We start from the raw sequence: 21,533 nt of genomic DNA on the forward strand, positions 1-21,533 counted from the left end.
TGAAGTTCTAGTAGTCAAAAACATCTTAAACATAAGAGATTGGACAAAGATAGTTTTTACGTATAATAAGCTATTTATTCATTAAGATACCTGATATCACCATTATAAACCCAAATATTGTGCCAAGATACATGTCACCTTCAAGAAAAATTCAAAACCACTATGCTGTTGTCCTGAAGTTCTTACTTTCATGCTAATACTTTTTTTTTTAACTTTGGGTTTTATTACTTTCCCTTGCAGAATCTATACTCCATCATCCAGGATAAGGGCCGACCTTATGTTATTCAGTAAATACAGTAGAGATAATATTATCCTGTTTCCATTTTTATGCCTCTCAAAAGGAAAAAAAATCCTTAAATATAATCTAAACTACGTTTTGTGTCTTTCTTTTATATTTTCATCCATTCATTCTTTAAATGCCAGCCCCAGTGACACTTTCTCTGGGAAACTCTCCTTGCCCAATCACTGAGCAAGAGTCAAGTATAGCATAGAAAGGCATTTAAATTTCAATTACTCCTCTTATAATCCATTGTAACCATTCATTCTCTTGTGCCCTTTCTACTAAAGGCTGTGTGTGCACTTGGAGGGCATGTACTGTCTGTTATCATCTCTGTATTCTGGTTACCTTGGCACAATATCTAAGCCATAACAGCTCAGTAGATATTTCTTGAATTAATTTAATCCTCTTATAATTACTGTTTAAACTCTTTTATCTTACATCTTTGGGACCTCTGTCTCTCCTTTGATAGGAAAATAAAAGCAGAGGTCTTGATCTTGTTTTTATACAATACTAAATAAATCTTAGCTCTTTCTTGTCTGTAGGAAAATGTAAAATCCCATTCCTAAGACTTAATTTGAAAATTTGGGTTTAGAATGAGAATACAAATTGAGAGTGATTAGCTGGTTTGCATTATTTTCTGTTGGTCTTTTGTTGTCTTTCATTTTTTTTTTCAGGAAAGCATCACTAAGAATCGAATTTAGGTATTTTTACAGTTGGCTGTTAGATTCAGGAATCTGTTAACATGTCCTAATCTTTCTGCTATTATCATAACTTCTTCCTGTGCAAGTACATGGGAACATGTGCATGTACGTCAGTAGGTATGCATGCATGTGTGTGCACGTGTGTGTGAGCGTGTGTGTATGTATGTGTAGCCACTGACTAGTCTTCTGAAGCAACACCTTTGTTATCTTTGTTCTTATCTTTCACTATCAACTCCAGTCTCTTCTTCTTGATCCTTCCTGTGAAAATGGCTTGAAGGATTTTGAGAAAGTTTTGTTTCATGTAATTTTGGTAGAGGCAGTTCTCTTACTTGGAATAAACTAGATAAAATAATTTGACTGTGGTTAACAAATCCATACCCCCACTTACCAGAACTATAAGCCAGCCATAGCATGAACTGTTAATACATATTTTTGCACTATGAAAATTTCAGATAGGCAGTAATAACTATCACAAATAAATATCTCATTCTTTGATTTTCCAAGATTATTTGGTAGGAGAGGGAGACTAAGAAATTAAGTCCAATTAATACACATTGAGGGATGTACAGAGATAAATAAGACAGTCTATATGATTTTTATGGGAGATTTGTAACTATACTAATAACTGTAATTCAAAGCATTATTTGATACAAATTTTACCAACATTACAAGTAATTAGGCACTGAAACAATTAGAAGGATAAGAAAGTATTTATTTTCTAATGACATGTTGTTTAAGATGGGTTTTGGGGAATAGGAGGAAAAGACATGGTTGGAGTGTGTCCATTTTGCCAGAAATGTAAGAATTTGAGGATGATGCTATAGTTAAGATGTTAGGGACAACTTTGTTGAGCAATAAGTATATGGTTGAGAAACTGGTACTTGCCCTGGTAAGCAGTGTGGTGCCATTGAAACTTTCTGAAGATGGTATGATCTGATCCAGTTCAACCTTTAAGAACACCTACGTAAAAGGTTCATAAGCTTTTTGTATGACCTATTTCAGAAAACAGAAAAAAAAAAACCCAAACCTGAGGAAATGCTATAGTAAACTGAGGTTGCCACCTTGTCTTGGAAATAGTCTGTTCAGTCCAGATAGAGATTTTCAACCATACAAATTTGTTGTCAAATTTAGAATAGGATTTTTAAACAAAAATCCATAGAAGAATCCTAAAGCTCTGGCCTCTATATTGGCATGGCAACAATTGTCTAGAGGTGAGTCGTAGTTTGCTTCTTTTCTGTGGTACCTGTGTGCTGGTTCATATCAGTCATCATAAGGTCTGGATGTTTCCTGCTTGGTTCTTGAAGCATTTATTATAACCTAATGAACAAAAAAAGAAGGTACAGTCCAAGTTTCAAACTTACCAGCCCAATATCCTGAAAAACAATAGTTATAATAGTACCCTGGAAGTATATTCATTAGTTGTATAGAGTATACTTTCATGGTTTTTTTTCCCCTTAATCATTATGTTTAATTTTGTATGATTAATAACTGTACTATAGAACTGAAGTTTTTTATAAATTGATTATTTTGAGCAAGGAGTATTTTTTAAACACATTTTGTTAATCAGCGAGTGGAACAGGAAAGCAAAACAAAAAAACAAAGAAAGTGATTTGACTTATATAACAGGATTTTTATTTTACAGAAGGAAGAATAGGAGTAAGAGGGAGGTAAAAGAATTTTTTTTTCAATACGAGAAATAAATAAATTTTGGGGATTTAGTCATATTTTAACATTAATAATAGTATTATCTCTATTTGGAGTACATTTTCTAAAATATATGATGTGTTCTCTATTTTGCACCCTATCATTTGTAATATCCTCCATATTTTATTTACATATGTTTTATATCAGTGATAAATGAGGTAACATATTGAATCCAAACTTAAGTGTTTTAGAATCCTCTGAAATACAATATTAATGTAAGCTAGGATAGCACAAAGAAGAAATTCTATTATGTAACTTTGTGTTCAACTTGCCAAGTTCTTCCTAACTTTTAGTTCTGTCTTATTTTATGCACTTCCTTTTACCTGGAAGTCTCTCTTTTTACCATTTCTGGTCTATTTCCTGTGCTGTTTCACAGTTTAGTTATCACAACCTCCATGCATTTTTCCCTTTCCACCAGGCTGGTTTAAGAATGGAGCATGTAGGTACGCCTGGGTGGCTCAGTTGGTTAAGCGTCAGACTCTTGGTTTCCGCTCAGGTCATAATCTTATGGTTCATGGGTTTGAGCCCACATAGGGCTTCTTGCTGACAGTATAGAGCTTGCTTGGGATTCTCTTTCTCTCCTTCTCTCTGCCCCTCCTCTACTTCCTCTGTCTCTCCAAATAAATAAATAAAACTTTATTTAAAAAAAGAATGGAACATGTAATGCTTTATGATTTACAGTCTTTAACAAACACCATCTCATTCGGTCCCCATTATCCTCATTCATTCATTCATTCATTCATAGAACGTTTGTGAAACTCCCATTCTATGACAGTACTGAAGTAGAGGGGAGGTTTCCAGACATGCAATAAAGAGTTTTTGTTCTTAGGAAACTCACAATTTAGTAAGGGAGAAAAATGAGTCTGTGTAATTCAGTGTGTGAGTTCAAAAATTGAGATTTTCACAGGTGGAAACAAAATAGGTGGATATATTTGAGAAGAGGTGGCCGGAAGGGGAAAAAGAGACACAGGGAAAAGATTTTGCTAAGTTTTGAAGACCTCAGGGATTTAAGTAGGAATAGAGAATAAAAGAAAGGCTGAAGTCAAAGATAGGAAACAAGTGGCTCCGTAGAATAGAACTGTTTTTGTTTTATTTCGTTATTTTCATCAGTTGAGCTCCAAATATGGTCTTGGCCGTATTCATAGCACTCTGCACGGATTCTTTATTACAGACAATGAGTCGGAGGCACAGAGAAATGAACGTTCCTTATCTAAAGTATGTTTTGCGTTGTCATTTTCTGCATTCTATTTTCTAAATTATGAGGTTAAATGTATAGTTTTTTTCCAAACACCTGTGAATGAAAGAAGTCAAGTTTTTTCTAGAATTCAAAATGTAACTGTCAAACCTTTTCTCTAATTTATACTTGTTTCATACATATTTAAAGTATTTTCATACATATTTAAAGTATTTCTTATATTTTCACTATGTGTGTACTCTAAGAAAGGTTGAGTTAGATGCGACAGAAGAAAAGGCATTGGTGCTAAATTTTATCAGATGGCATCCAACTATTGCTGAAAGATAGGAGCAACTTTATTTTCTAAAATTACTTGAAATGCTAAAATTAAAATATCACACAAAACTCCAACTTTCTAGTATCTACTTTCTTTTATCTCATAAATGAGTGGCATGTTAGACCCAACATGTTAGATCCATGTTGCTCCTAGGATAACAATTTTATGGAGTGTAATGGAGCAAATGTTTTCTTTTTCCAAGTTATATTTTCTGGAAATAGTCTTAAAGTGGACTTGATAAATACATGCAATTCTGTTGTATCTTACTGTGTGCCTTAAGAGATATTATTTTGACCTAAATTAGTAGAGAAAAAGTTGCAGTTTACATTACTTTTATTGTAAGAGACACTTTAATCATGAACAAACTTTATTATAAAGAAAACAAGTTAGAACACCTGGGTGGCTTAGTCAGTTAAACATCCGACTTTGGCTCAGGTCATGATCTCACAGTTAGTGAGGTCTAGCCCCTCGTCGAGCTCTGTTCAGATTCTGTGTCTCCTTCTCTCTCTGCCCCTCTCCCACTCTTGCTCTCTCTGTCTTTCTCAAAAGTAAATAAACAATAAAAAAAAAATGAAAAAAAAAGAAAAGAAAACAAGTTATGTCTTTGGATGCTAGGAGTTTTACAAATTTTTCAACTTAATTTTTATTTTATTTTTTTGATTGGAGGCATTTGGTCAACACTTTGGAGCTATAATCCATGGAATGTTAATTAAAGAACTATTGAGTGCTCCCAGCGGTCACTGAAGGAAAATTTGAAAATATAAATTACGGATTTCATTTCTTTAACATTTGCCCTATGGTCAAAGGAGAGGATGAATAAAGTATATATCTTTAAAATATGAATTGCATTTGAATTATACAAAAATTAAAGTATCAAAAAAACTAGAAACAAAGACAGATTGTCAAAAACCTGGCTTCTAATAATGGCTGTTACTGGCTGAGCAAATTATTAGAATTCAGTGTGCTGTTGGGGCCCCTGGGTGGCTCAGTCGGTGAAGCGTCCGACTTTGGCTCAGGTCATGATCTCACAGTTCGTGGGTTTGAGCCTGTGTTGGGTTCTGTGCTGACAGCTCAGAGACTGGAGCCTGCTTCAGATTCTGTGTCTCCCTTTCTCTCTCTCTGCTCCTCCCCCGCTCATGCTATGTCTCTCTCAAAAATAAAAAAATTAAAAGAAATAAATAAATAAACATAGAATTAAGTGTGTTCATTTGTAAACTGGAGGATTAACTAGTTGATTTGCAAGGTCTAGTTAAGTAACTGATTTATGTAATTTATATACACTGAAAGCCAGTGTTGTATGCAAATATTTAAAATGTTATTTTATTTGTTTTTTTAAACTTTATTTTTAAGTAATCTTTACACCCAACATGGGGCTTCAACTTGCAACCCCAAGATCAAGAGTCACATGTTCTACTGGCTGAGTCAGCCAGGTGCATCATCCCCCAAATATTTAAAATTTTAAATGGCTGGCAGAGGTCAGCAAATCTAGTATAGGAACTTAATGAATCATACAGTCCTAATTTGGACTGTATAGATTAGTTCGGATTAGTTTTTATTTTTTAAATGATGGCCACAAAGAGATGCTGTCATTTATACAGATTCACATAGATTTTAAAAGCCTAAGATATTATAATTGAGAATATTTCCTTTTTATATTCATATATTATTTCCTAGAAGAGGAAAAATGATACTTTTTGAATAGCGCCTATAATATACTATGAAAAACTTGCATATTTTGTGCATTTAATCTAATAATAACCCTATGATGTGGATATCATTAAACCCATTTCAGTAATGAGGAAACTGAGACTCATTAAGTTACAAAATACCTTGATAGAGATAGGGTATGAGCCCTGAAGGCCTGACTCTAATGTTCATGTTCTCTATACTACACTGTCTTCCAAAAGTAGGTGTCAGTGCCCTTTGAGCTCCCTCTCCTCCATTAGAAGAAATATACCTCTAAGTAACAAAATGGATGGGGCACCTGGATGAGTCAGTTGAACGTCCAACTGTTGATTTCGGCTCAGGTCATGATCCTAGGGTCCTGGGATCGAGCCCCACCCCCACCTCTGTGCCGAGTGTGGAGCCTGCTTAAGATTCTCTTTCTCTCTCTCTCTCTCTCTCTCTCTCTCTCTCTCTCTCAAATAAATTTAAAAAAATAATAAAAATAACAAAATAAATAACAAAATAAATAACAAAAGTGTGACTTTTGTAAACCCAGGGAGTAAGACAGTGAAATATGCTTGATAACAGGACTACAGGAGGTGAAAAGAATACATATTAAAATTTTGGTTGAGGGGCGCCTGGGTGGCTCAGTCGGTTAAGCGGCCGACTTCGGCTCAGGTCATGATCTCACGGTCAGTGAGTTCGAGCCCTGCGTCAGGCTCTGTGCCGACAGCTCAGAGCCTGGAGCCTGTTTCGGATTCTGTGTCTCCCTCTCTCTGACCCTCCCCCGTTCATGCTCTGTGTCTCTCTGTCTCAAAAATAAATAAACGTTAAATTTAAAAAAAAAAAAATTAAAAAAAAAATAAATAAATAAACATTAAAAAATTAAAAAAAAATTTTGGTTGATCATTAAGATAGAAAAGTAATGTACAGGGCTTGGAGAGCTTTGAGGATTCTTCTCCATATTTGCATTGTAGGCCAAGAGGAGTCTAAGGTATCTGAGACAGGGTGGGGAGTAGGGAATATTGAAGAAAGAACAAGGTATACAGACAGATCAAGTCAGATGAGAAGTCATTTAGTGTAGGTGAATGATAAGGACTAAAAAAATTTACCAATGAGTTGCAAAGTAAAGGCAGCAGCAGAGTATGTTTGGGGGAGGTTGAGGAGAATTTTTCCAATTCTCTTCCAATTTTTACCAATTTTTCATCTGAGCAAAAAGATTCAAACATACTTTTAATTTTTGTTCAGTAATGAAATGAAATTATATTTAAGAAAGTGCTCTCAAAAAAGTTAAAAAGCAAAAGCTGTACAAGATCTTTTCACATAATTTTATGAATGATACATTTTTAACCAAGGCAAATGATCCAGGACTATGGGAATTCAAAGACTGATAGTCCTCCTTTCTTTATTGCTTATTATAGCATCATCCAAACTGGAAACAGTGGAATGACATTAACCAGTCTGATCTTCATAAGTCAATATGTTTAACAAAACATTGCATTAGCATAACATCTGAAGTCACAATATTGCACTATTCACATAATTTTCTATAGGTTGTTTCCTATTGAATAATAAATTGGGCTTGGATGTGAAAATTGAGGATGGTGACTTTCATTTCTGTAATCTGAAGATTCCAAAGCCTGAAAATCAAAAGTTTATCTCAAGTACATCTAAAGATAGCAGTAAATGGGGCGCCTGGGTGGCGCAGTCGGTTAAGCGTCCGACTTCAGCCAGGTCACGATCTCGCGGTCTGTGAGTTCGAGCCCCGCATCAGGCTCTGGGCTGATGGCTCAGAGCCTGGAGCCTGTTTCTGATTCTGTGTCTCCCTCTCTCTCTGCCCCTCCCCCGTTCATGCTCTGTCTCTCTCTGTCCCAAAAATAAATAAACGTTGAAAAAAAAAAATAAAAAAAAAAAAATAAAAAAAATAAAGATAGCAGTAAAAAGTGGTCTCATGATGGTGCTGCCTACCCTGACTGTGAAACATTGTGCTATGCACTATTTCCCTTATGCATTATGCCCATTAAAAATGTTTCTGCTAAAATTTGTAGTGTAATAGTGACTTTGAGAAATACACAGAAAGGAAGGAAATGTTTGGTCAAATTACTACTTAATTATTCCAAAGCTGCAGCGACTGGCTTTGTTTTGCCCTCCTGCACTGAATAACTTCTGATGCAATCAAACTGAAAAGTCAGGAAATTAACTTTTATGGAAATTGAGTCATGCATTAAATGCATTTCCAATTCTGATACTGTTTATTTAGTAACCAGTAAAACTGAACCAAGCTGTACTATGAATTGACGGATCAGGACTTCAAATAAGCACTTCCGTTTCCTTCAGTATCTCTACACTTGGCTGGCCACAGTTTCTAGGAATTTTGTTTTTTTATATTATTTAAAACAGAGGATACAATGTTTATGCTAAAGTGATTTTTTAGTTTTTACCTGTGACAAAAGTTTTTACTTTTTATTTTTTTTAACGTGTATTTTGTTTTTGAGAGAGAGAGAGAGAGAGAGAGAGAGAGAGAGAGAGAGACAGCGTGCACAAGCAAGGGAAGGGCAGAGAGAGAGAGAGAGAGAGAGAGAGAGAGCCTGACACGGAGTTTGAACCCACAAACCATGGGAACATGACCTGAGCTGAAGTCAGATGCTTAACTGACTGAACTACTCAGATGCCCCTGTTTTTTGTTTTTTGTTTTTTAATTAAATTCTTTTCACCTACTACCTGTTGTTCCTTTATTTTTATTTTTTTCTTTTCTCTAAGTGGCCCTCAGATAACCTTATTAATATCGAGGGAAGCCTGCAACAATTATATTCAGTTCAGACTTACACTTTCAAGTAAGACCATGTTATCTGTAAGTAGAAAAGAACTTACTATAGTGTAGTTAACATATATGTGTCTTTGTATAATATGTATGTGTATGTGTGCATGTACCTATATTTACAGAGACTTTTAAACAAATACAAAGATATTAAAACTATTTAAGATCGTACTGAGCTATCAGAAAAATGAAGTGGATGTACCACTATTTTTTTCAAAATTCATGTACTAAGCTTAATTAACTGTTTGCCTATATGGCCATAGTCTCATGATACTTATGTTTCCATTTTCTTTGGTTTGTCAGTGTGAGGCGGTATGTTTGCATCTTTCCGTCATATCTTTTGGTGAGAGCGATGTCGTGAGGCTCTTGGCCTACCAATATGTTCATAGAACTGTAGAGACAATGGTCTTTCTAATTGTGGCCTGTATTGATGAATCATCAGTTCAGCTTTGTAGAAAGTCATGATTAACCATTTTGTCCCTGACTATGTAGTCACGCCTTAGGATCTGCTAAAGAAATGCTAGATTTGTTAGAATGTAGTGCCTTGTAAGAGCATTTGAGGACGTGCACCTAGAAAGTTTGTTCTAGCATAGACGGTATCTGGTCTAATGCAAGAGCACGTTGACTTTGGAGTTAGGTTAACCCAGAAATGAGTCAAAAGTTACTTAGTTTTTTAAGTTTCCACATCTTTAAAATGTGCATGATAATGCTTTCCTCGGCGATATGGTGTCGGAATTACATGAAATAATGTATAACTTTTCTATCGTATAATATGCGCTCAAGGGATATTTGTTCCTCCTGCCTCCGCATGTTCTTTATTGTAGGGGTTGGCAAAACATCATCACTTCTACTCTGACACCTGCAGAGTGTCTTACCAGCCTGCAGATTGAACACTTTGTGTTATATTTTCCAATCTATTTGCATATTGATGATAGAAACCCTGCATTCTAAGAAGTAGAAACATAACCAGATTACTGTGTGATGCCTAAAATATGGGAATAATTTTGGTGACGCAGCTACTACCTTAGAAGGTAATTGCTTCATTCTGTGTCTGTTTTCAGAACAGTGTAAGTGGTACTAAATTCTAATTATGTGTATACCAATTTGTAGTTGAACAATATTGCAGTTCTCCCTGATTAGCATGAGCATCAGAGAATATGATTTCACTTCAGGTTAATGTTAATCCAGAGAGTCACATCACTTAATATCATTTTGAAAATTTGTTTATTAAAAACATTTGTTTGACATTAGAGCAGCCCACTCTTTGTTGTTGTTCTTTTGTTTTTTGTTGTGTGTGTGTGTGTGTTTGTTGTTGTTTCGTTTCTTTTTGACAGACGTTAGAGTGACTGGACTGTGCCATTAATCTATTTATAAGAAATAAAATTAAAACCTTACAGATAATTGTGCATAGTTTGTGAACTAATGCAAAACAACTACCTTAATGGGGATTATTTGTATTCCATTTCCACTGGTTTACTCCAAAGATATATTCTCAATGATAATAAAGTAATAAAAGATTGTTTTCACAGCTGTTTGTCTTTGATTACATATTTCTTTGAAGTACTGTAATAAGACAGACTTTGAACCTGGAAAGGGATCAAATAATGAATTGTTCTGCTTTGTGAAGCTTAAGAAGGGATTTTATTGTCGAAACATATAGTGCGACATATTTTTTCTTCTAACAGTTAAATAATGGTTGAAAGTACTGTGAGATCATTACAGATGGACTAGATTAAAGGGCTTGGGGCCAAGTGTGAGTGATCGTTACCAAAAAATTGGTACTTTGGTTTTAAAAGTCAGATTTTATAATTACCAAATATTTCAATGGTTTACTTTTGAGTAAAAATAGTATATTATAAAGAGGCTGGAATATCTTCTCATCTTATAATATTTATATCTAAGGACAATATAAAACTTAAATTCCTGAATCCCAAGAGACTCATTCCAAATTTGTTATCCACTTCACATTTAGGAAGATTAGATTAATGAGATTCTATAAATTAGACTAAATGTCATTAGATAAAAGAACATTAACAAACATCATATGGTTTTTCTTGTATCTGAAATAACAATTTAGAAAGTGTAACAGAAAGTTCAGTTGTAGCATTCTCAATAGATTTTCAGATGTTATATATTAATATGACTGTAACTATCATTCCATCTAAATTTTCTCTTAAGAATCACTTAATGTTTATTGATCAGCACACATGTGGTGGGTATTATAAAAATAATAGAATTAGGCATAATCAATGTAGTATTTTATTTTGGTTCAACCTGGGATGTATGTACTATTTTGTGTAATTAAAAAGCATCAAATGGTAATGGAGTAGACATTTCAATATTGTATATTTTGTTATCAAAGTTATATTGCAACAGCAGGCTGCTTTTGTAAATATTTGGAAGTTCCTGACTATTGCAGAGCAAAAGATTAATATTTATGTGTGCATTTTGGGGTCTCATTATGAGTTTAATATTTTTTCCAAACTAGTTTTTGTTGTATTTAGAAGAAACTTTTTTTTTCTTTGTTTAAGATATAAACCTTTCAAATGATAATTTTCATGGAAATACTAGACAAAGGAATATTGTAACTTTAGAGATTTTTATGATGAAGGTGTGTTTAAGAGATGTCACTTTGATATTTTTACATTATGTCCTACATTTGTCAGCTAAAACCAGGATATTGCCTCAATGAGAAAAAGCATGTTCTGCACTTGTCAAAAGGCAGTAAGTAATGATTAAAATAGCAGTGTGAAACGCTAGGAGATTAAAGTGATGCTAATGATAAGTGAGAGAAGAAAAGGGCAAGCTATATTTTAATCCCTGAGAGAATGGTTAATGACTTCTATTGCCTGAGATTAAACTAAACCTGTCTCATCAGCTTTTTCTGCCTGGTGAAAAAAAGCTCTCTCCACTTTAATTTATTAAAGTCTTTTAAGGAAGCACATTGATCTACAGAGGTTAAACTTTTAAAAATTGTGCAAAATACACACAAATGCTTTAACAAAAGTGTGATTTTGTTGCTTTTAGGCATGCTCACAGATTTATAAAGAATGCATTGTCTATGCCATAGTACGTTTAATTAAGGAATTTTAATTACCTAAACTAGGAGGTTTGTTCCTTTAAAACACCAGAACATATTCATATTACTGTGTAGGCACGGGGCAAGTATACTATAGAGATCAGTCTATATGAAGAGATTAAATTACACTAGTGATTACTGCATGGTTTGTTCAGAATAATACATGTACTGTTCAGAAAAATGAAATCTTGTTTTAAAAAACTTTGAGCACTGTAGTAAATTAGAATCTATAAATGAATCGATCTGCTGTTAACTTTAGTTAGTATGCTTTTGTGAATTTCACTGTTTGACAATTTAGTTGGTAGTTCATTTCTGGAATAGTTTTTTTTTTTTTTATCCTTTACCCATCCTCAACGATGGAGATGATGCCCACCTTTACTCAAGTATTGTACAACTAATATTCATCTTATTCTAGTGGGATAAATAGTGTGTGTGTGTGTGTGTGTGCGTGCGCGCGCGCACACACGCGTGCATTTGTATGCATGTATGTGCCTAATGGTGTGGAGATAGGAAGATGGAAAATGACAAGAAATACACCCAAATCCTTTCTATGACTTTGTAGGCCCTATACTTACATTTACCAACATTATGTCTTAATTATTTTCGGTCATTTATCATCAACAGAACAATTTCTACCAAGTCAGGTCAAAGTAGTTTATTGATTCATTGTTATAGGGGAGAAGTGATTTCTACTTTCTAGAAAGGTATACTTCTACTTTCTAGAGTCATATAAATGCTACCATGGTTCAAAAGTTGCTGATTTTTTGCAAAAGTAAATTTTTATTTGCATTTAAATACCGAAATGACTTTCTAACTCAGCTATTTCATAACAGAGTTGTACCTCAGTTTAGAAGAAATTTATCATTTGATCACTTTAGCAAAGTTTTTGACTTTTTTGTTTTGCTTATTTTTGCTTTTGATGGTGGTGGTATTCTTTGTAATCTCATTATTAATACTATCTTAAGAGTATATTTCTTTCTACTGACTAAACCGAGAACCATAAGTAAGATCTTTTCTAAAATTTCATTATCTAAAATATTTTTAAAACTTTATTTCATACATAACTTTTTAGGCTAGGGAGTTTAAATGCAATACATTCTTTGATGTTAATGAAACACCAATTTTTCTGAAGGCCATGTAGCCCTAATGAGCAGCTTCTTATAAAAGAACATTTAATCAAGGTTTATTTTTAACTTGTTTAAACAGATCTAATAGTTTGTGCTGATTTCATTTCAGTATAATAATTGCTAGCAATCCTATTAGTAAGTCTTGGTACAAGGAAGGTAACACAAATTCCAATCTAATGAGAGCAGTGTTACGGCAAAAACCATGTCGTCAAGGAAAGATCTGTGTTATATTGGACAGAGGCACCTGGATATTCTGTCCATAGTTTTGTTTCCATAAAATTCTCAGTCCTGAATTACTAATATTTACATGGATTTTACTAGCTTTAGTTAACAGAGATTCCTATCGCCATTACAACAGGGACAAAGTTAATGAAAACAACACTTATTTAAGGGGACGTTTTGGGAAAAGAAATTATATTTACCACCCAAGCATATTTGGTATGGATCACTTTCTTACAATAAAGCCTGTTATATAATGTAGTTATAATTTGTACCTATGGTGCATATAAAAACCAATCTTTGAGTGGCTGTTTTCTTTTGTGAGCTTCAGATTGGAGCAAATGAAATGTTACTGGAATATGGGACATATAAGTGGTATACCTGATAGATTTGAAGGATGATTTAGACTACCAAAATATTATAGTTTTAAAGATAGGTGACAAAAGAGTTCTATTAAGAGCCAAGTGTTTTAGATTTACTTACTATTAACTTACTATTAGAATTGGCTTAAAGCAGCATTATGATACTTCAGGTTGTTCAGTGAATGCAGGATTTCATTGCATTTAAGAATGAAAACAGCAAAACTCAGAAGTAAGACTCTTTTGGTAGTGAAAATAGAAGAAGGCAAGGATTTCAGGCCTAATAATGAAAGTGAATATCTGCCAAGTTCAGGTTATAATCTTTTAAACTTTTTATTACTTAATATGACACAGTGACATTTAAAATATGGAGAAATTGAAGATAAATAATATGGAGTGAATGGCAGAATTGATTTAAAATTTTAAAGCTGTACTAAAAGTATTCTAATGCACTGAAGGGCATTTGTAAGTTATACATTGTTTATAGGTTTCTGATTAGAATCCCAAAGCATAATGTATTACAGCTTGCCTTTCCCATGATAGAGAAAGAATATTGTCTGTAGAAAATAGTGGATAGTAAAATTTAGCCTCCTTTTTCATGTAAATCATCTGCTTTTTGTGAAAGGTCTTTATGCATAGGATCATGTCACATGTTATTAATTTCAATCAATAACTGATATATTTGGTCTTTCTGGAAGATTTCTTTATGAAGAATATTATTTATTGCTCCAAAGAAATTAAAATTAGAGTAATGGTGTGAGAAGCCTGATTTTTATACCCTCAATATAAGAAATAATGTTTCACAAGAGTACTAAAATCGTGATATGCTGATAACTTGATAACTTAAAAGTTTTGTTTTTTTTTTTTTTGGCTACATTTGGTTAAAGAGTATCTGATTTACATTCTGTGTTTTATGAAAGTGATCCTACCAACGCAAACATTATTATCAACTAGGGTGCACGATAACAGTGTAGATTCATTGGTCTCATCCTACATATGCTGAATTTCACATTCTGGAGGTGAAACTGAGAAATTCGTACTTTTAAAGAAGTTCTACAAGTGTTTTTATTGTGCACAAAGTTTTGCAAACTACTTTTTAGAGAAAAAAGTCCAGACTCTATTGGCTTAGTGAAATGGCCCCTATTTAGCACTTTGCACCTAAAATGAGCCTAGAAAAATTTAAGATATTTTGTGTAGAGTATATGTATTAAATTGTTAAGAAGCATTTAGAAAAAATATTGGAAAGACGTGTGTGGCTTTAAATATAAGTAAAAGGCACATAGATGTCAAATTTAGGACATCTTTCACTGACACTGTATACTCAAATGAATTATGTCATCTGGCTCAAGTCCCTATTCTATCTTAACTGCAAACAAACTCACACTATTTGTACTGAATGCTTATACACATTGCATTCTGAATACTAAGTTGGAATGTATTTACAAATCTGAGAGAACTGCAATGTTTAATGCATAGGTCGCCATAGAAACTAATTAACTTTTATTTCTATGTCAAGCTAAAGTAGTCTAATACAGATGAAAATTGTGGCAAAGGAATTATAGTATCAAAACTAGGGGGAGAAAAAGCACCAACACTCAGCAAATGTGCAATCGAAATGCATGATGGCAAATAACTCAGCAGTGGGTTGTTCTTAATTCCAGTGATTATGATGTTAAAAACTGTCCAGATAGAGTCCACATTTTCCTTGAGCTGTTTGAGCAATTTAAATGGAATTTGGCAAACAATAGAAGCAGTATACCATCTATCAAACAATGCCAGGAAAGGTTTTCAGTTTAAGGATTATTCCATATTTTATTCCAGCTGCTTTATTTTGTTCTAAAATTACCTGTCTTTTTTTGAATTAGGAAAGAAAAAAACAAATGGCATCTTTATTGTTCATTCATTGTGCTCAGCACCATAGAGCTGTTCTTATAACACTTTTAAAAGTGCATAAACTACAAACATTTTACTTTCTTGAGGGCAAATACTGTACATTTTGCATTTTTCCCCACTCCCATTTATTGAATATGTTTTCGTCTTAAGGAAAGCAATATGTGAGTATAAAGAATGAATTTTCATTACCTCCTGTTATATCCCACACCTTCCTACCTGCATGAGGCTTCTCCCAGTCCTGATCATTAGAGAAATAAACGCCCCTCTTGTGGCCTTATACTCATTTCAAAAAGAAAGGATGGGCAATAGGAAATCCATAAGTTATTTTGGTTTTGATGATGGCATGTCTTATTTTAAGGAGTGCTGATGCAGGTATAGCTAATGATTAAGAATATTCAAATAAAAGAGGTTGAGTAACACTGTTGAGTTTTCAGAGGCAATAACGGGACTTCTATTACTGAAATAGTTTTAGTGAAAATGTGCTTATTCTGATATTCTAATTTCATGATAGCCCATAATAATACTAATAGTAATAGTAGGGACTTTCAGAATTAAACACATAAACACTATCATTAAAAATGCTGAATTTTGCCCCAGGGACTAAATTACATAGTATTGGAAAATACTGCTTATCTGCTGCTTAAAATATCCTTAATTTTAAGAAATCACATTCTTCTCATCTCACTGAAACTTACACAGAAGAAAAAGTGTTAAAGGGCTAGGAAAATATTATTTCATCATTCCTGTTCCATTAGAATTCACTTGGGTGGCTGAGAAAATGGTTTATGGATTAGAGAGAGAAGAACAAGCTAAAACATTTCATACCTTCATCTCTGATAAATTCCCCAAACTCATTCTTTGCATCTGAGCCATAAATAACAACCATGCTTTTTGCTAAAAAGAGCTTTTTTCCTACACCAGGTCTTTTGTCTTGGAGATGAATGCTATAATAAATTTGAAGTCTTAGGGGGGGCATTGTTTGAACTATAACATTATGGTTTACAACTGTTGCTTCTATTATGAGGAGGATAAAAAGCGACTATGAAGCTTGATCTCTGTCATAGAAATGGATTAATATTTCAGTCTTCAATGTGGGTCAAGTGTATGATTCTCCCCAAAGCAATTCACCATGATTAATTTTTATTATGTGGGCATTCAGATTCTCTTTATATTCTTATGTATTTTATCCCCCCACCAAATCACCCCTCAAAATACTATAACTTAGCTTTTCGTTTTACATAATAGCAGAGAGATGGGATTTTTAGATCTTATTAAAATGTTCATAAAACCTTATGTAAATAAGCTAAAATTTCTAAATTTCTTCCTTCGTGAAAATTATAGGAATAGCCCAGATTATAATAGAAACTTAAATCATTGTATCAATAATAAAATTAAGTCAGTTTACTGATAAACAATGTCAAATAGTATGATATTTCAGTTGCCAAGTAATATGATATTTTAGTCTCCCAATGATTAAGTAATTAGTCATCAGGAAAATGTAGTGTCACTGGGGGAAAGTGGAAGTTGCATAAAGGTGTAGTGTTTACGATCTGTTTTATCTGAAGGGAGGGGAGTCTCAACCAGAAAATAAGATCTCTCCTTGACTTTGTTATCTTACTCTATCATTCTAGCCTGTGAGTTTTCATGTACATTGTGCATGATGCTAATCACTACAAAACTTTGAAAAATAACTTTTTTGGTCCTCATCTAAGACCTTTTTGCAGGAAGATACTGACACTTTTTATGTGTAAATAATTTCATGTATTAAAATCATTTTCTTTGGGGCTTTTATTCTTTCCTAGCTTCTGGGAAATTTAAGGGACTTCAAAACATTACATTTCAGTATTCATATTAATTCCTACAAAGTCTTTGTAAGAGCAATCAGCAAGTCGTATGTATTTAATCAGTTATTGTTGAGGGCCTACTGCCCACCAGTCACATCAGTTATAAATCCAAGCAATCCACGACTTCCATCTGCAGGAAGCTCAAACATCCAGGATACACAATTACATAGGGAGAAAGAATTACAGTCACTGGGATCAGATATAAAGAGGTTGCATGATGTTTCGTGTAGCTATATATAATTCAGTTTCATTAGGCAGCATATCTCAAACCTGGCTGCACCCTAGAAAAATCTAGGCTGCTCTTAAAAAATACTGATGCCCAGACCCTACTTCACACTAACAAAATAGAAATCTTAAGAGATGAGTGAAGCCAGGCCACTGAGGTTTTTAAAACCTTCCCAGGTGATTATACACTCTAATGTACCTCGAGGGTTGAAAACTGCTGGATTAGAACTGAGAGCAGAAAGGGAAAAAGGTAAAGAGGGGAGGGAATTTGGGGGTTTGGGGGGTGGGGGTAGAAAAGTGGTTGTAAGGACCTCACTGTTAGTTTGAACCTGTTTTAGCCCCAGGCTCTGTTATTCTCTAATCCAGTGATTTTTCAATGAGTTAAATCTGAGAACATTACTGGTAAAATTGGGGGTCTCAAATCCCACTTCCTATGGTTGATAGAAAGAGTAAATAAGATGGTATATAAAAGCATTTTAACAGTGCCAGGCACATGCAATGACAACTATTATTATTGCTGTTTAAAGATGGGTTGGAGTGATAGGCAGGGGCCGATCATGAAGGCTGTCATTTAGTCTATGGAGTTTAGATTATATTCTGAAAGCAATGAGGAAATATTACGGATGAGAAAGACTTACTACAGCACATTACATAACCAAATTTGCATGGCGTAAGCAAAACTTTAGCAGCCAACTGGGGGTCCAGTTGGAAAGTGCAGTACAATTGGAGGTGTTAACCTTCAAAATAAAACTGCCAGTTACTTTACCAGCAAAAGATGGGTGTATTCAAGAATAACAGAGAATTGTACTCCAGGACATGCAAGGTATGTCAATTCCCAGGAGCAAAGGAGATGAACTGCACTCTTGTAGAGGAAAGCAGGAAGTTGGGAGGAGCTGTTACAAACAAAAAAGTCCATTGGTATAAACTGGGAGTGTGAAGCATAGTGACTTTTGACTGGCTGAGTTGTGATTGTCTCTCATTTGCTGGGGTGTTGCCAGCGGGGGAGGAGGAAGCCTTCCTACTCTGTGCTGCCATAGTAAAATAGTATTCACAGGCAAGGCACAAGTAGGTCTCTCTCTTCTGGTTGGGTCTGCAATGTACAATGAGTCGTAAGGCATGACGGCGCCCCCTGCCAAACCTGATTCCACCCTAGTGATGTTTCCTTTTCTTAATTTTCACAGAGGCAAGAAGCCTAGTTAGGAGACTATTGTTAACAGTCTGGGTAGCAAATAAATAGAGCCTTTGCTAAGACAGTCACCACAGGAATGGAGAGGGAGAAGTGGATGTAACAGTGCCTTAAAGGCTAGAAAGAACTAGTGGAATATGATCACATATTAGGTGTTTGTTAATGAGAGGAGATGCAAGGAGCAGGTGAAGTCAGAAGTTAATGTCTTCCAAATGTCTGGTTTGTATGAGTTGATGGATGGTTCAGCAGGAAAGGGAATACAAAAGGAGGAGGGGAATTGGGAAAAGGTGACCAATTCATGGAAATGTATTTGTGATAAGTGTGCAATAGCCAAATGGTGGTGTCCAGAGTTAGTTAACGGTATTTATATCAATGGGGGGACCACTTTGCACCTTACTTGGAAATTGAAAATTGGAATGAATGGGAATTCTTGGAAAAGGTGATTTAGAGAGAGAGGGAAGAGCTAAAAATGAAACTCTGAATAGTATTTACTTTTTAGGAAAATCAGGAGAGGATTCAGTGAAAAAAGGAGGCGTGGTTAAAGATCTAAAAAGATAATCAATTACAGTGTTGTTGCTAAAACCAAAAGACCAATATATTTCAAGATGTAAACAGCTATCAAGGTGCCTAGGAAATCAGTCTACAGAGAATTCTCCTACCGGAGATGGAGTAGTCGCATATTTACTGCATTGGCATATCTTCAAACCCTAAAGAGTAAAAAAGTAAAATGAAAACTTTCATGTGTTGAGCATAGATTAAGCACCTGTATAAGCACAACTAGACCAGGCAATTATTAGATGTGTGGAGTGAAACAGATCAAACTGACATCAAACTGACATATCTCAAGGCAACAACATTTTGAGACTTCATCACTGCCTTCACTTCTCTTTTGTTGTGCTTTTATTGGACATTTTCTTTATTTAAGTTATAACATAAATTTACAGTTTTATACAATTAAGTGTATTATAATTCTTTGAGCAGGGTGTATGTGTATGTGATAATTTTGAGGTTTGTATTATTACTATAACATAATGAACTGCTGGAGACTTTAAATATTGTGAGAATAAAAATAGTGAAAAATGAAGTGTACATTAAGGCAGCTAATTATTAATATTATTCATAGTGGTAATGATGTTCTTACTTAAATCATCCATATTTAATCTTCTAAACACTGAATGTTATTAAAAGATTAATTTGTTTTTAAAATCCAACCATTGCATTAAAGAATCATATAGTGCTAACTATTCTGACCAGTATTTCCTGTGGAGCACAAGCCTTTGTAAATTACATATGTGACACTTTTATTTTAATGATCGATTATTAGATTTACTATTTCTATATGTAATCTTCTGTTTTTGAAATCTACCTGATTTCAAAGGTATATAAAGGAAGGAATGCAGAATCTCTAATTAAAAATGGGATGGGGTGCCTGGGTGGCTCAGTCGGTTAAGTGTCCAACTGCAGCTCAGGTCATGATCTCTAGAGTTCTTGAATTCCAGCCCCGCATCGGGCTCTGTGCTGACAGCTCAGGTCAGCACAGAGCCTGGAGCCTGCTTTGGATTCTGTGTCTCCCTCTCTCTTTCTGTCCCTCCCCCTCTCACACTCTGTCTCTCTCTCTCTCTCTCTCAAAAATAAATATTAAAAAAAATTTAAAAGTGGGTAACTTTAATCAGAGTTCTGCATAATTCTAAACACTTAAATATTCCAACCAACCAACCAACCAACCAACCAAACAAACAAACAAAAAACAAAACCAAACAGACAATAACACAGCCTGACCTTTAGACTTTATATTTTAAATCAGTATCATTGGGTTTTAGCATTTGTGAGCGAATAGAATCTTGGAAATCATTTATAACTGTCATTTTTTTTTTTTATAAACAAGAGTGAGAGGCAAACTATTAAGAGCACAGACATTGGAATGCAACTGCCCAGATTTCAAACTTAACTTTGATGCTTACCAGCCACATAAATCTGGATTTATAGTTGTCTTCTGTGCCTCGGTTTTATAATCTGGAAAGTGGCTACAGCAGTTTTATACTTGACAAAGCCGTTGTACTATTAATTCACTTAACATGTAAGATGTTTTCAACAAAACCATTAAATAAAATGATAGGTAAGTGTTAATGTTTATGATGAAGATTATGACACTGGGCTCAGAGAGTGTTAAGATATCAGTGAAAGCAACATATATAGGAGATGATACCAAAGGTAACAGTCTTCAAACATGTGTTTCCATATCTGTGTTGTGAGCACAGTTCTTTATACCAGTGATAAGCCGCTTAGGCTTGTTTGCAGGTTTATGTGAACTGAAATTATTAAGGAAAATTAAGTTGCTAATGTGGTCCAATAATAACAAGAGTAATACCGGATCTTAAACATAAAATTTGAAAATATACTTATTTCTAAGATGTGCATTCCTAAGTACTTTTCTGACGCTCTTTTCCATGACAGCATTTTCTTCATGGCACATACCCACATCTGACATTTTCTTGCTCAGTGTTTTTTGCTCCCTAATTTGTTCAGTTGCTCACTTGTAGTGCAGAGCCAGGCTGGCAGGAGCTTTGCTTGTCCTTTCACATCTGAAAGCAGAAGGCCCAGAAGAGTGTCTACGACACTATGGACCCTTGTATAAAATGTGTTAAGTGTCCATGTTGCCATAGACTGAGATCCAATGACATGGGGGGTCAAGTTGATTTGAACTGTACTTCACGGACAGTGCATTTGCAGGCAATACTTGAGTACCAGCCTCTACCTTGAACCAGTTATTTTATTTCAGCGACTCAGTATTCTAGCCTGTTTCATTAATGTGAGTAACACAATAGCAGAGGCCTTTAAAGTTGTCATGTGGATGGAAAGAGCTAATAATTATGTGTACATATCAAACCACTCAATTATGAATGTATAATTAATAACAGTAGT

At 34.4% G+C, this 21,533-nt stretch overlaps 1 protein-coding gene across 2 annotated transcripts in view; it reads left to right on the forward strand.

Annotated features, from left to right (window-relative positions):
- The window catches only part of DACH1 (dachshund family transcription factor 1), a 436,159-nt gene that overhangs the window by 90,913 nt on the left and 323,713 nt on the right, over positions 1 to 21,533 (forward strand). The gene's annotated exons all lie outside the window — the stretch shown is intronic.

The sequence above is a fragment of the Puma concolor genome, chromosome A1 (genome assembly GCF_028749965.1).
Source record: "Puma concolor isolate L17-30 chromosome A1, mPumCon1.1.hap2, whole genome shotgun sequence".
Lineage (NCBI taxonomy): Eukaryota > Metazoa > Chordata > Mammalia > Carnivora > Felidae > Puma > Puma concolor.